Source organism: Dipteris shenzhenensis, chromosome 20 (genome assembly GCF_047967505.1).
Source record: "Dipteris shenzhenensis isolate YYH24624 ecotype China chromosome 20, Dip_SZ_1.0, whole genome shotgun sequence".
Taxonomy (NCBI): domain Eukaryota; kingdom Viridiplantae; phylum Streptophyta; class Polypodiopsida; order Gleicheniales; family Dipteridaceae; genus Dipteris; species Dipteris shenzhenensis.
Window position 1 is genome coordinate 7526882 of NC_141615.1, and position 10241 is coordinate 7537122.

A 10241-nucleotide genomic window follows, 5' to 3' on the forward strand; every position below is an offset into this window, starting at 1 on the left:
GTCATACTGACATTTAGGATGTTCTCAAAGATGTCCCTCCCCTTGACATATCCACACTATTCCTTATCCACAATCAATCTACACAACTCCTTGATGAGAAGTGCCATAGCTTTGCTACAATCTTGTACGACATATTGAGCATAGCGATTGGTCTCCAATCCCCCACTTTCAATCTATTTTGCCTTTTGGGGAACAATTTAACCAAAAACAACCCTTGTTTACTGAGACATTAGCCAATCGACTAGATCCGATGCCACAGATGGGTAAGGCCCACGATTCCCTAAGAGGAAAGGACCTGCAAAATCTACCCCATAGGGGAGGTAGAAAATGAGCAGTATGTACTCCTAAGATGTAGAGCCTACACACACATTAGAGAAAGCTATGGGATCAGCAAAGATGATATGAAAAATCTACTTGAGTAGCCAGTCAAAAAGCTAGAAAGCTACTTAAAATAGGTTTTGAACATTGCAACCAAGGTACTACGACTACCACCCAAACTAGCACAACAAGTACTCACTATGTAGCGAGCTTGTAATATTTTCTTTCAAGAGATGCAAGGGACCACTACTAGTTACTAGTGATTGCCAGTCCCATAGATTCTGAAGGATCTTGCATGGACTTTAATACATTTCATCATATCTTCTCTCTCTCTCTCTCTCTCTCTCTCTCTCTCTCTCTCTCTCTCTCTCTCTCTCTCTCACACACACACACACACACACACACATGTGCACGCACGCACGCACTCCTACCACTATCCATTAACACACCCCAAACATGTACACATGAAAGACCTTTTTTTTAATAAAGAAAACTTTAAACATTTAAAGGATACAATACATGCATCTCCCGGCATGTTCACACATTGACTCATAAAAGAACTCTTTCATGCACATAAGAGCACTTGGATAATGCTAGCACTTCAATCCCTTATAGTCCTTTTTGGCATGATGACCCTACTCATACATAGCAAGTTATTACCCAAACCTGTATCTATAATCAGGCTCTCATTTTCAATGTCAAAAGTTCTCTGAGGCAATTATTCACCACCAAAACATAGAATAGGACAATCTAGAGTAACACAACATCCCTCTAGAGCTGTATCTTGAAATGGTAGGCAGGTGGACATATGATTTTGCAGCTTCTCGTCATATATAAACTCAAGCATACACATTCACAAATATCTCTATATTCACATCACATACCTAGACCCACACTGATTTAAATAAACACATATACACATAAGAATATCTTTCTACCTAAATGACATACCATCATCATGTAAGGCTGGTAAAGAAACATGATGCACCCTCTTAATTGTGACCTTCTAAATATAAGCACGTACACGTAATAAAATTTTAAGAACTAGCCTCAATGCCCTATTCTAGTCTCATCATTCAATGTTCGTAGAGGGGAAATTCTCCATCCTCCTCTATTGGGCATCCTTCTATGTGGTCCAATAGGATCTTTATAAGATTACTTCTAAAACTACAACAAAAAACACCTTATTACTCACATCGGTAATTAGGCTCCACAATTACGAACACAAACCATGCATGCCATCACGTCTAGTCATAGCATATGATGTTGTAGGTCCCAAGAAACAAAACATCCTTTTTTTTAAAGCCAAGCTATACATGACATAAGTGTGACTAGTTCAAATAGGGCAAGTACCCACCCCAATAACCCATGAGTTAAATGTTGAAGCATAGGAAAATAAACATAATTCAATCTATCTCTGACCAATCAAAACACATCTGCCTCAAACCCATCCTCATGCAATTAACTAATGTGATGTGATTGGTCACAATTTTGGCATATAATGTTGCCCCAATTAGACGTATGGAAAACAATAAAGAGTAATAGCTTAAAGTTGGAGCTTACGCTAACAGACACTTTATTTGCATTTAGAGCCTTGAAATCTCGAGGCTTGATTACTTGTACATGTGGTGGCTCATTCTACTAATAGGCCCAACTTGCAAAAATGGGAGAAATCCTAGATTTATAATATTTAGAAATGTGCTAAGGAGCAAGAAAGAGACTGAAATAGTAGAGAACAAGGAATATTTGTATTGCTTGAGTGTCTATAGTGTGTCATCCATACAGTTGGCCCTCTCTTATATAGAGAGTGAAGAGTCACACATGAAAAGCTATGTATACCAAAGTGTATGTGCATGAAGAGGTGTGTACCCCTTGTGACGGGTGTGACCCTTAATGAGAGGGTACATTACAATGGTAGTGTCTCTTCAATAGGATGTGTCTCTTGAGAAGATTGTGCCCCATAGGAAGTATCCCTTCAAAAAGGCATAACCTTCCACAAGTGTCCATTCATCAAACCATCCATAAGTCTAAGGTATTAAGAAAGGAATACGTCACAGATCGTGACATCCGCTCCCACTCAAAATAAGACCCTGGTGGAGATAATAAACCAGTATAGAAATAATCATGGTACATTCTAAAAATATTGCTATATATGCCAGGGTAATGCTGCAAGTCTTCGTCAGATTGCCAAGTAGCATCGGAGTCATCAGATTGCCAAGTAGCATCGGAGTCATCCAGATCTCGCCAAATTACAAGGAATTTCGTGATGAGTCGATGTTGAGTCTCTTGCTGTCGATGTTCCAGAATACGCTCAGGAATAAGGAGAATATAATCATCTTCAATTTCAGGAACATAATCGACTACAAGAGGAACTACTTCATCACCTTGGAATATATGTTTTTAACCAAGAAATATGAAATGTAGGATGGATTTTACCCCACGACGTTGGTAATTCCAATTTGTAACTTAAAGGTGGATGTTTCTTGATGATCTGGAATGGTTCCTAGTACCTTGGTCATAACTTAGGAAACAGAGACTTGACTATTTTCTAGCGATGTGGAGCTACAAATAACAACACCATTTCATCAGTTTCAAATTCAAGATGATGTCTGCATTTGTTGGCAAACCATTCATACCATTCTTGCACTTTTTGCATATGATCCATGAGGTAGAGTAGAATGTCTGGCATTTCTTGGACTAGTTGATCAGCTAGGGCCACTCGATATTGAAGTAGATTTTGTTGGTACAATCAGAGTGTGTCTATAAGCTCCTTGGAATGGATTCGTGTTGATGGCACTATGGAAAGAGTTATTATAAATAAACTCGAGGAGTGGTAGATACTCTTCCCAAGCTGACAAGTGTGACTGAATGGAGTTGTGTTGACTGGAGTGTGTCTAGAAGCTACTTGGAATGGAGTCATGTTGATGGCTATGGAAAGAGTTATTATAAGCAAACTAGAGGAGCGGCACATATTCTTCCCAAGATGACAAGCGTGATTGAATATAATGTCGGACCATTTCTTCTAAAACTTTGGTTGACTCTTTCAGTCTGGCCATCTCATTCTGGATGGTAGGCTGATTAAACAATAGAGCTGTACCCAAGGATTCAAAAAGAGAAATCCATAAATGATTGGTAAACTTAGGATCTCTATCGGAGATGATATTCTTGGGTAATCCATGGTGTCTGAAGAGTTTGGCGACCTCTGGAGCCTGGCACTTCTCTTGCAAGCAACAAAGTGTGCCATCTTAGACAATCGATCTCTACAGTTACTATAATCTGAGTGTTACCTCTAGAAGATCGTGATAGTGTCGTAATAAATCCATGGAAATGCTTTCCCACTATCAGTTGGAATAGGAAGAGGCTGAAGAAGCCCAGCTGTTGGAAGTCGTCAACTTGCGTTCATATGTTGACAAGATAAGCAAGAGGTAACCATCTTGATGACGTCACTTTTCATATGAGGCCAATAGTATGTTGCACAGAGTAACTTGTAATTCTTACTGATGCCAAGATGTGTAGCATAAGGAACTAAATGATGCTCTTTTAACAAAAGATGTCAAACATCCTTGTTGTGTGGTACACAGGCACGATCTTGATAATAAACAAGGTCGTCCGCATAAGAATAGGATGAGAAAATCTTTTGTTCCGACATAGAAGGTTGATCTTTGGAAATAACTTGTACTATTGTGCTGAAGTCTTTACCCTAGAGATACTTCCCTTTGAAAGAATTTGGACCATCCACAGATAGTGTAGAGATCACCATAGCAAAAGCTAGAGGCAACCTGCTAAGAGCATATGCAACCACATTGCATAGTCTTGGAATGTACTCAATGATCATATGAAAATTGGCCAGAAACTCTACCCAATGTGCTTGACGATCGTTCATTATTGGCTAAGTGAAGATATACTTCAAAAAGTGATATCTGTCTTTACAACCAAGTTGCCTCCCATGAGATAATGTTTCCATGAGCGGTAAAGCATGACAATGGCAAGAAACTCCTTATCATAAACCGGGTGTCTGGTTTGAATATCGGAATGTTTATAGCTATCAAAAGCAATAACTCTACATTCTTGCATCAAGACTGCTCCTATAGCGATGTGGAAAGCATCAATCATGACCTCAAAAGGTCGGTTTGGGTCAGCAATACCCATAACAGGTGTGGTAGTGAGTGCTTGCTTGAGTTGTTGGAAACTATACTTTGTTTTGGAAAGCTACTGGAGTACCGCCATGCTTTTCAATAATACGTACATCGAAGCTGCAATCTCGAAAAATTGATAGACCTTTGTATGGTAAAAGTTTGTTAAACCGAGAAAAGAGCGGATATCATCAACATTATTTGCAATAGGCCAATTTCAGATTACCTCGACCTTCTTGGGGTCCAGAGAGATGCCTAGGGCTAAACTAACATGTCTCAAATCTTTGAGTTGGGTTTTCAAGAACTCACTTCTCTCAACATTGATGTAGAGAGAATCGGCATGGAGAACTTCGAAAACTTGGTGAAGATGTTGTTTGTGCTCATTTAAGGATCTGTTAAAAACAAGGATGTCATCTAGGTAAACGATGATGAACTTGTCTTGGAAAGGCCTGAAGATATCGTTCATTAATGTCATGAGTGTGGACAGGGCATTGTTTAACCCAAAAGGCATAGTGTCCATACTTTGTTCGAAAGTTGTCTGTACTCATCACCTTCTCGTATGCGAATTTGATGATAACCCGAGCGAAGATCGATCTTTGAAAAGTGTGTTGGATGGAGAAGTTGATCAAGAGGTCATCAATGCGAGGCAACGAGTACTTGTTTTTAATAGTGAGCTTGTTAAGGGCTCGATAGCCGATGCAAAGGTGCATAGGCTTATTCTTCCTTTCCACAAGTAGTAAAGGAAGACCAAAAAGGCTTCGACTAGGCCGAATGTGACGTTTGTCCAGTACTTCATCACCTGTCTTTGGATTTCTTTGTTTTGTGTGAAGGGAGGGCGGATTACTTCCTGGAATAAGCTCTATTGGATGATCCACTAGTCGTCGTGGTGGTAACTGCTCTAGCAATTCCTGTGGAAAAATGTCTATGAAAGGTTGGAAAAAGGGTTGGCAGGAGGATCCTTTTTCGGTGTCTCCTTAACAGTCGCAACCAACAAAAGCGCAATCTTAACTTGACTTTACAAACCCACTTCTTAACTTGTAAGGTGGAGGCAACTGGTGTTGAAGGAGCGTCCTTAGAACCAGTTAACTCGATAAGTTTTTCCTGGTGGACAAACTAGGTTGTATGGCTTCGAAAATTGATTAATGGATCATAGTTGTAGAGCCATTGTTATCCGAGGATGACATTGTATCGGGAAAGAGGCATGATGTCAAAATCCAACTTCTCCATACATTGTTGGATGCAAAAGGACAGGTTTCTCACCCTGGTGTTGCACAAGAAGGTGCACAAGAAGGTGGTTCCATTAGCAAGTTTGATCGAAGAGTCCTGAAAACTAGGACTAGTGGCCAACCAACGTCTTTCGACCGTGGAACTAGCTAGAAAGTTGAGAGAAGAACCACTATCGATGAGGATAGTAACCATTGTTCCGCAAATCAATCCTTGGATGCAAAGTACTTGAGTGGCCAAGGAAGGTTCGGGGTTGCTAGCACGGCTCATGTGAATGGTATTCGCCACTCGAACAGATTTGCCTTATCTTGTGTAGAAATAGCATCTTTAGACTGGGAAGTGCGAGGTTCCATGTTTGAATTTTGCTTGGGTCGTTTTGAACAATCGAACCATCTATGGCCGCTAGAGTAGATGGTACGAAGTCTTTTTGTGCCAGGGCCATTCTTCTTACGTGAGGTCGCATCTTTGTGTTGCTGATGACAATCGTTGCTTTGCAAAGAGGAAGAGGCATGATCCTTAGAGTAGTGCTTATGTTGGAATCCAACATAAGACTTTTGAGATTTGTTGAGACTATCGAGAACCTTGATTATCCGATTGTTTTCTGAACTTTTGAGTTATTCTGAGAACAAGAATCCTTGGTTGATGTAGAGTTATGTGATTTGTTAGAACCTTGCTTCCCTATAATCTAGAAAATTGAAACGCACTCTGCGTAAGTAATAGCGCCAACTCGTGGTGATGTTTGCTTTGAGGACATCAATGCATAACGAGGGATTGAAGCCTGAGATGAAAGCATGGAGGCAATCATCATCACTCAAACCATCGATCTCAAGCACCAATGTGGTGAACTGGAGATGTGGTCAAAATACATGCGCATTTTGGTGAGCCACTTTTCAACTGTTCAACGATTTGTTGACTAGTGTAGGCTTCCGCTAGTTTTCTGTCAAGTCTTTGTGTTTGAAGCTTGAAGTAAATAGTAAAGGGCATGAGTTCAATGTTTTCTACCTCTAGTCGAATCGGGTCCACATAGTCGTCGGGTGGTGTCTCGTCATCCTTTGTGTGTGTGGTATTTCGAGAATCCTGGAGTTGTTGGACTTTCTGGACCATGTCGAAAATTTTAGCCCTGAAGTTGAGAAATTTGGAGTTGAAGTAGTGCTTCAACATGTAGAGTCGCTTCACGAGACTTTTTAGGATTCAATTCGCTAATCCCTGGAAAGGTTGGACACGAGCGGTTCGACATGTCTGAGGTCCCTATGAGGAAAGCACGACGGGATTGTGCTCTAGTTTGTACCATATCTTGAGGAAGGTTCGAACTACTCCATTGCTCATGCTGGATGGGGCAAGGAAGGCAAGATGGAACCACCTGTGGAAATTGAGCAGAGGAGGTCCTGAAGGAGGTAACACCGGTGATGCCAAAGTGGGTGTTACTGCTCTTGAGAGGATAGGAGTTGGTTGCAGTGTCCACCGATCTGGAAGAGAAAAAAGCTAGTGTTGAAAGAGGACGATATCGAAGAGAGGGAGTGCCTTCAAAATGAAAATATTATTATAAGGGAAAGCCTGCTCAGGAGAATATCTGGAAGGAGTAGGAGGAGAGTACCTTGGAGATGCTAAAGATGAGGGGTAAAAGTCTCTCTAAAGATAGGCAACGAACACGTGGGACACTGTGTTCTAGGTATCTGCGTGTCTCGTGAAACACAACCTAGTCGGTGTTAAGGAAGTAGTGAAGTTGAGGTGTCTCACGCAAAAGGTATAAGATGTGATTCAAGTTGGTAGGACACGTGACACAAAAGACTCACGATGCGAAGGCTCCAAAATGGATCGATGATTTTGATCAAGCGAGGATTTGGAGGTAGATTTGGACGCTAGCAGAGGAGATTTGTAGAAGAGGGCAAATGCGTGGAACCTGTCGCAATATCTTGCGTTAAATCTGCAGAAGGCGCTTGTGTGGCCTAACCAAAGGAGCAGGCCTCACTAGTCAAAATTGGAAGGAAAACAAAGTGTTGCTACTCACATGTAAAAGTAGCAAGATGAACCAACAAGGCCAGGCTGGTCTGAATCGTAATGGAAGAGAAGCAAGAGCTGCTCGTTGCAAGCAGGTATGGTGATGAACAAAGAGACCCAACTATTGCAAAATGATTCAAAATATGCAAGATGGAGGCCTGACAAAGGGCACATACTGCTTGCAAGAAAATGGCAAAAATATTTACACACGATGGACTTGGAAGGGAGAAGGCAGACGGGATTTCACGATTTAATTTCACCTCTAGTGAGGTAGGTGGTTGCTAAAAATTAAAGGGTGGGTTACATGAACCCTTGGGTAACCTAGGTTTAGACTTTGGGCAAAGGGGGCTCAGACTCTTTTTATAAGTGGGTGCTTGGGCCCAAAGGATGTACCTATCCTAAGGGGTATGACCCTTGGAAATAGGTGGGCCTTTTCATGAAAGGGTATCTCTCTTTTTAAAGAGGAGTGTCCCATAAGAAAGGTGCATCTTTTCCACAATCAAATGACGTGTCCCTTGGGTTAAGAGTCAAGGCTCTTCGTTGAAAAGACGCGTCCATTGGCAAAAAAGGACGTGTCCCTTGGTTTGAAAAGACACAAGAATTATCATGTCCATTCGCATCAACCAGTGATGTGAGATAGATAGAGAGGCCATTAATGACTAAGGTGGGGTTAGCGATAAAAAGATTTATGCTCATCTTCTCCATCTCTCCCATGCACAACGTCCGTGGATCTCCTTCTAGCGGAAGTAAAGATATCAAATAAGAGCTAGAAGGTGGGGCATTTCTTGCAAGCCGCAGCAAAATTTGCTCTAATACCACTCTAAGAATCCTAGATAATGATATTTAAAAATGTGCTAAGGGACAAGAAAGAGACTGAAATAGCAGAGAACAAGGAATATTTGTATCGCTCGGGTGTCTGTGGTGTGTCATCTATACAATTGGGCCTCTTATATAGACAATGAAGAGTCACACATGAAAAGGTGTACTCCAAAGTGTGTGTGCATGAAGAGGTGTGTACCCCTTGTGAAGGGTGTGACCCTTAATGAGAGGGTATATTACAATGGTAGTGAGTCTTGAATAGGATGTCTCTTGGGAAAGGTTGTGCCTCATAAGAAGTGTCCCGTCGAAAGGGCATACCCTTTCACAAGTGTCCATTCATCAAACCATCTATAAGTCTAATGTATTAAGAAAGGAATATGTCACAAATTGTGACACCTTGTACTAACACGCCCTGCTTCTAGCAATGGGATCGCCCACATGAGTATTGCATGGACTTTCCAATACATTTGAGACCAATAATTAATGCCTTGGCCTACATATCCTCACAGCTGACCATAGTCAAAATCCATAACCATAGATCTCATGTGCCCATTATCTTTGTTCTATGCTTTTTTTTTTTTGTCATTCTTAGTTCAAGATTTAGCACACAACACAGCTTATTTTATGAACAATCAGTTTAGACATGAAAATTTTCAAGCAACCTTGATTTTGATGATTGAAACGAAAATCTTTGGAGCTACATCATTTTGTGCTAAAACCATAAGGAAGAATTGGGGTCTTCAAAGGAACCCCAATTAGTGTTTCCTAATTTCAAGGGGTTAGTGTGGGATTTGAGGTGTACCAATGGGAGTGCTCCTTTTTGTAGGGCAATGCCATGTTGAGGTTGACAAAAGCATTTAAGGGTGAGGAGACCTCTAACCCATTGTTTGGATCCATGGTCTTTACTCCTAGCCCTTGATCCAATCTCTAATCCAAGGGATACATTCAAATTTGAGGTAGAGCACTCCCAGCCATTAGATCAAGCGGTAGATCTAAGGGATAGCATCAAAGGATAGGGGGACCAAATATCAACCCTTGATCAAGACCAAGATCCAATGGATGAGATCAAAAGAGAAGATAAGTCAATATAAGCCCTTGATCAAGATGGAGATCCAAGGGAGGAGATGAGTGCAGAATGCACTTCAATCTGGGCCATTAATTGGCAAGGGAATCAAGGGAGGAGGTTAGTTCAAAATGCGCTTAAATCTAGGACGTTCAAATAGGCGCTTGAATCTGGTTCATTCATTTCAAATCTTCATCTCCACCATCCAAAAGCCGCTTGCATCCTAGCCCTCCAAACAGACGCTTCCATCCTAGCCCTTGATCTTAGATTTAGATCAAGGGTCCACATTAAAAGCGCCTTCTCCCTCTTAATTAGGCCTTCCCAAAGTCAAATTTTGCATCTTGGAGCCCACCAAAGGCCGTCCACCATCCATCAAAGACATCCTAGGCCCTTGATCTATCCACCATCCACCTCCATCCACAGGCCAAGGTTGCTCTATTTCAAAGTAAAGGTACCACTATGGGGCTCTTTAGCCCATGGGTTACCATAGTAGATTCACTTCCAATTAACTTAATCCATTCCTTACAAGGCCCTTTTGAGACCCCAAATCTCCCCTAATGAAACCACCACCTTCCATGAAATTCATATACCTAGATGAGTCCAGGCACATGCCCAAATTCATCCTCTAGAAACACAACATAGTGCAGTTTCAATTTCATAAGAGTCACTCAAAGGTTGAAAACCAT